Here is a 7,248-nt window from a genome sequence, read left to right as displayed (position 1 = left end):
AATTAGTAATAAAACCTGTCAAAGCAATTCTTTGAAATGGACTGGGCCCGCAGGATATGCCCCATTTTTTAAATTAGAATGAAGGGGATGATATCTTAAATGAGCTTACCGTAATACGAATTGGTTCTGATTTTCCTTCTCTTTCCCTTGCTTAGTTGTTTTGACAAGATGATAACCAATAATATTTTCCCTCTCTTCTTCAGCCTTCTAATTTGGATTTGGATCCTCTTTAGCAGCTTTCCAGTTAGTAGGTATGGCTATAGAATAAGAGAAGCAATCAAACTTTATGCGACATTATTTTTCTATCACTTCAACTCATCCTATTCTTATGAAAAAGACAACTCGAATAATTGGAGAAAAATGGAGTAGAATGCTCTTAAGAAATGAAGTTGGCATTGCCCATTGTGTGAAGCTTCTTTTGAATCCTTGTATAATTTATTAAATGGTTAAAAAATACATTACATTTTTTTTATTAATTGATGATCCTTGTAATCAATATATAATGGCTTCAATGGCTGTGGTTGTGGATTGTGATTATGTGGAACCGTACAAACAAGATTTATGTTGTGGGATAGTCTAAGTGTAAGTATGCTACAATTGTTTAGCAAAGCACACTGTCTAAGCTGCCGTCACAATCATATGAACCTTCATACTTTGTAAACTAGATGATTCCCCGCGCGTTGCAGCGGTAACATGTGCATATAAGTTGTTGTAATTTTTTTACTTTGGTATATTGAATCATCAAAGTTTGCAATTTACCTATTTCAAGGAAGATTTCATAAGGAATTGTAAGTGTTTTTTCATGAGATGAAATCGACTAATATCCACAGGGGTAAATACTGCATTCATACAAACAGTACAATGATGGGCACCAAACAAAAAGTAGTTGGTAAACAGTGAAAATATTCAACCAAATTCATGTTCATATTTGATCTTTCTAGGTGAAGAAGCATTGTTGATTCATCATCAATTTTAAATCTAGATACTGGAAGACATGGCACTTGTACATCCATGATAGATGAAAGTGATAGCTAATCAATTTATACTTCATTCAAGAGGACATATCACAGAAAGACATGAATAATGAGAGGCACAATAATTAATTCAACTCAGCTGGTGACCCCAAACAGGTAAATCTACAAGCCAATCCAATATACTCTAATCTATCATTAGAGTTGGGTCTTAATTGAAGTTGAACTGGCAGATTTAAGGCTGAGTCCTGAGAAAGGATGATGATGATCCAAGCAAGCCCTATGCCATGCTCCAAGTAGTATATGGTATAACACCATATGAAAAAGGATGATGATCTACAATAAACAAAAAGAGTAGAAGTCAGAGTTGGGTAAATGTCCTAGTTATAAGGTAAACCCCATTTTGTTCAGTTTAATGAAACTACAATTAATAAAATACAAAACTAAAAATGTATGAGTGCTTCCTATCCAGAGCCCAAAATCTACTAATAAGAAAATGTGGGTGTTAAAATAATTTTACCAATGGTGTCGGGAAGTATCAAGAGCAGACCGAGCGACCATTGTAAAATTGGTTATTGATTACACTTTTCACAGTACAATCAAATCAAAGTAAAATAACACCCATAGATTGCATTGAAGTTTTTATCCGAGTTGTTAGAATATAAAGCCTTGGTGACCTATTGATAAGGAATCATGTCGTGCGCATGACCCGTATTGGTTAAAATAGAAGCTTGGAATTTCAGAACAATTTTTTTTAAAGGTACGTTCAAGATGTGATCAAAACAGTTAATAAATATTTTGTGCAAAAAAGCACGCCAAGAAAAAAAATGATGCGCTAAACATTCTTATACAAATCAAGTTGTGTTAGTAAAATGAAGAGGATAAGAACCGACATTTCTTCTGTTGGATTTTTATTGTTATATTACAAAAATAAATTCTTCTTAAATGGGAAAAGTAGCAACGCGCCTTTGATCTTCATCGCCACATTCAATTATGCCGGATACATTTATGATTAAGAACACACACCGGACACTTAATTATACCTGAAGAGTGATTGCTGCAAATCATCACCATTAATCATTGGGGAAGTTGTAAAAGGTAACTGAGAAAGAACTAAAGACCTACTATGGCGAAGTGGTGATTAGAACTTGATAAATATCAAACAGATTTGTTACCCCGCAAAAAAAAAACAGATTTGTTGCCTCTGAATCTTAATAAACATGTTCAAATTTGATTTGCTACGTACCTCTGGAATCATAATAAACATGTTCACATTTGGTAGTGCAGGACCCGATTGAAACTCCCAAGAAGCAATGTTGTGCATGCAGATGCTGCACATAGATGGAAATTGTAAGCAGGTAGAGGGATATAGCATGAAATAAATTAATACAACACGAACTTGGTCTTGAGTTTATATCTTGACTTCTCATTGGCTGAAACCTAATATCCACGAACAGCAGCATCAATCATTATTTCTGAATGTCTGCAAGAATGAACCTAGAACTAAACTAATCAATCACGGTGCATTCCAATCATACAACTGGGCAAGCAAAAACATTATCTATTAGTGTGCATAACCAAGCAGAACTGCTGCATCGAATCAATAGCTGAGAAAAACAGCTTACAAACTATGTCTGTCGCCCCTAGCGGGTGTTCCAGTCTGATGGAGAAAACTAAATAAGTATGGCAGAGGAAAGTAGAGCCCAACTGCAAAGAGCCCCTCTTCATCTACCAGCATACGCCACGCCGCCCGGCTCACCGACCTCCACACCAGAGCAAAGAGAGGAGGGATAGAGGGGATGTAGGACGGGCGGCGGCAAGATCCTTGGTGGCGCTGATACGGTGTGGGGTGAAGCCGATGCGGACAATCGGAAGTAGCCGGTCGGACCTCGGACGAAGCCAACACATGGCACCGGGAAGGCACTGCGGGAAACGGTGACGCGTTGACGCCTTGAGGGCATGCGATGGCACCGTCCAGGCGGCCTCGTGGCAGGGCAAAACTATGGTGGGTGTAGCAGGCAGGCGCTACGGGCGTCCTGCGGCGAGGCAGGGCGTCATGGCCGAGCGAAAGCTGGGCGCCAGGGAGGCGCTGTGGGCGTCTGTCGATGCCGTCCAGCCGCGGCGTTGTGGTTGCGCAAAGCTGAAGCGGGGCACCAGGGAGGTGATGCGGACGGCCGGGCGTGCATTAGTGCTGCCCAGGCGCGGCATCGAGCTCCATCTCTTCTCAGCATGATGATGAGGACTATGAGATTGTGCACCCCGGAGCTTGGTTCCGGCGGCGACGGCTCGATTATGAAGAATAAACGGATGAGAAAAGTGTAGATCAAACATCTCATATTAGATGCCTCTGGCGGACTCTTTGACTACCTAGTCTGATATAGCAGAAGACCGAAGAGCAAACGACCAAGGGATGGCTGATCGTTTTGCGTAAGTAAAAGTGGCATTTGAAGAGCAAACGACCGAGGGACAGCTGCTTAAGTTTTGTTGCGTGATTTGTTGATTTTTCTTTTGAGGTGAAATCTGTGGGGCATGTATGATGATGTGGATAGCTTGCATGCTAAGATAAATAGGATAGTGGGGGTGAATCTCTTAGGTATATATGATATCATATCATGTACACATAAAAAGTTGATCCCATGAATTACATTTCTCTAAAAATGCACACATCTCACCTCGCATGTCATCTAAGCATCCACATCATCAAGTACTTTTACTTCTTTCATGTTTTTTATGGAAATGTTTTCAAATCCATTTTTTTCCTTTCATATTTTATTTTTCTTGCACATGCAAGCCCTGCACATCATCAATTTATTTTTAGAAACACATCATTCTTCCAAGGCAAGAAGGTCACGATGCAATATAACGTGCAATCAACCTCCATTTACGGCTAAGCCTATTTCCATTCATATATGACAAGAATGTGAAAGAGCTCTATGCTCACATATTTTACTTATAGTATTTGTAAAGTTTGACCAATTTTACGAGAAAAACATTAACATTCACAATACAAAATCAATATCATTAGATGCATTGTGAAAATAATTTTCATATTGTATTACTTTAATATCACAGATGTTGATATATTTTCAAATAAATTTGGTCAAACTTTACGAAGCTTAATTTCAAACAAATCTTATATGCAGAGTAAAAAAAGAAACGTATGGAGTATTAAGTACTCCCTCGGTCTCGTAATAGAAGACGTTATTACAACCAATATATATTGGTTGTAATAATGGCAAATGCATGGGAGCTCTCAGGTGCCACACTCCCCAGTACCAGTAGAAACTAAAAGAATTTTGGAATTTTGAAATATCAAACATGAGTGCCCATTTTACCCCCGCGTTTACTTTCGTGAGAAATGGATGCCTTTGGTATCCGTCGCGAAGAAAATATGGTTCGACGTATGATGCATCCAAACTGTTTTTTTTCTATACATATGATATTTTTGACTTTTTTGCCGAGAATACCACGGGCACCCATTCCTCACGAAACTAAACACGTGAGTAGAATGGGCACCCATGTTTGATATCCAAAAAAATCCATTTATTTTTAGAATTTTCGGGTATTCTTTTAATACTATATTCATATAGGGGTGTGTGGCACCCGAGAGACACAAATCCTCATCCTTCTAATAACATCTTATGTTATGGTCTTCTTCTAATGACATCTTATGTTATGGTTCCGAGAGAGTACGTAGTATGCACCAGCCCTTCAAACACAGGGGCACTAAAATTCTACAAATTCAGTCGTGGAGCCGCCGAGAAATAATAACCATATTAAGATCGAATGCCAATACGTACAGCCCTTTACCACTTTGTTTGGCTACTATTAGAGTATATTTGGCGGTTCAGTTTTTGGCAGTTTTGAATTGTAGTCTATCTTTTCTTACTTGGACTCCAAGACTCTGTACTTATATAAACAACCCATTGAGGCATAGATCAATACACAATTATTATCAATCTTCATGGTATCAGAGTCTAGGTTTCCACCCTCGGCATGGCCTCGCCGCCAACTCCTTCCCCGCTGCCGCGTGCGGCGGCGGCTCTACACTATCACCGAGTTCCGCGCCGCCGGCACTGCTCCTCTATCTTCTTCAACCCCTACCCAAAATCCTACCCCACCCCAACCACCTCAGCTCTCCCTCGCCGATACTATCGCCGATGTCTCACCTTTCATCCCGATAACCCTAGACCTCGCCGCCCACAACTTCTACCACTGGCGCCACCTCTTCCATGTCCACCTCAGCCGCTGCAGTCTCCGCCATCGCATCAATCCAGCCGCTCCCCCGCGGCTGACCGACCCTTGCTGGATCAAGGATGACCTCACTGTCATCCAATGGATATATACCTGCATCTCCACCGAGCTCTTCAACCTTGTCTCCAACGACGACACCACCGCCGCTGAACTTTGGGCCTCTCTTTAGCAGCTCTTCCAGGACAACTCCGATGCACGTGTTAACGCCCTACACATCGAGCTCTGTGTAACACCCCGGATGTAATTTTCCATATTTGTATCTCCAACTCTTGCCATTTTCGGCTATGCGATATGATATATTCCCTCCGTGGTTGGGTTTTGTCTTTTGTTTTTCATTTTGTTTATGTCATGCATCTCATATCATGTCATCATGTGCATCTCATTTGCATACGTGTTCGTCTCATGCATCCGAGCATTTTCCCCATTGTCCGTTTCGCAATCTGACACTCCCACATGCACCGGCGCACCCCTCTTGTCTCCTTTTTGTGTGCGGGTGTTGAACGTTCTCGGAATGGACCGAGCCTTGCCAAGTGGCCCTGGTATAGCACCGGTAGACCACCTGTCAAGTTTCGGGTCATTTGGAGCTCGTTTGTTACTTCAACGGTTAACCGCACTCCCGCAAAGGCCTCTTTTAAGTTGCAGCCCAACACCCCTCCAAAACAGCCCAATAACCCATCTAACTCCCCTCCATGCTCTCGGTCGTTCGATCACGATCGTGTGGGCGAAAACCGCACCCCATTTGGTGTTGGAAATATGCCCTAGAGGCAATAATAAAAGTGTTATTATTATATTTCTTTGTTCATGATAAATAGTCTTTTATTCATGCTATAACTGTATTATCCGGAAATCGTAATACATGTGTGAATACATAGACCATAATATGTCCCTAGTGAGCCTCTAGTTGACTAGCTCGTTGTGATCAACAGATAGTCATGGTTTCCTGGCTATGGACATTGGATGTCGTTGATAACGGGATCATATCATTAGGAGAATGATGTGATGGACAAGACCCAATATTAAGCATAGCACAAGATCGTGTAGTTCGTTTTGCTAGAGCTTTTTCAATGTCAAGTATCTCTTCCTTAGACCATGAGATCGTGTAACTCCCGGATACCGTAAGAGTGCTTTGGGTGTACCAAACGTCACAACGTAACTGGGTGACTATAAAGGTGCATTACAGGTATCTCCGAAAGTGTCTGTTAGGTTGACACGGATCGAGACTGGGATTTGTCACTCCGTATGACGGAGAGGTATCTCTGGGCCCACTCGGTAATGCATCATCATAATGAGCTCAAGGTGACCAAGTGTTTGGTCACGGGATCATGCATTACGGTACGAGTAAAGTGACTTGCCGGTAACGAGACTGAACAAGGTATTGGGATACCGACGATCGGGTCTCGGGCAAGTAACGTACCGATTGACAAAGGGAATTGTATACGGGGTTTGATCGAATCCTCGACATCGTGGTTCATCCGATGACATCATCGAGGAGCATGTGGGAGCCAACATGGGTATCCAGATCCCGCTGTTGGTTATTGACCGGAGAGTCTCGGTCATGTCTGCATGTCTCCCGAACCCGTAGGGTCTACACACTTAAGGTTCGGTGACGCTAGGGTTATCAGGAAGACAAGTATGTGATTACCGAATGTTGTTAGGAGTCCCGGATGAGATCCCGGACGTCACGAGGAGTTCTGGAATGGTCCGGAGGTAAAGTTTTATATATGGGAAGTTGTTAAACGGGCACCGGAAAGTTTCAGGGTCATACCGGTATTGTACCGGGACCACCGGAAAGGTTCCGGGGGTCCACCGAGAGGGACCACCCCTCCCGGGGGGCCACTTGGGCTGCGTAGGGATAGCAGCCAGCCCCTAGTGGGCTTGGCGCCCCCCCCCCTTGGGCCCATGCGCCTAGGGTTGGGCGGAAACCCTAAAGGGGGCGCACCCCCCTTGCTTGGGGGGCAAGCCCCCCACCCTTTGGCCGCCGCCCCCCTCTAGGGTTTCCCCTAGAGGGCCGGCCCCCTTGCCC

The sequence above is a fragment of the Triticum aestivum genome, chromosome 2B, assembly GCF_018294505.1.
Source record: "Triticum aestivum cultivar Chinese Spring chromosome 2B, IWGSC CS RefSeq v2.1, whole genome shotgun sequence".
NCBI classification, from domain to species: domain Eukaryota; kingdom Viridiplantae; phylum Streptophyta; class Magnoliopsida; order Poales; family Poaceae; genus Triticum; species Triticum aestivum.
Note: the sequence above shows the minus strand (reverse complement) of the source record.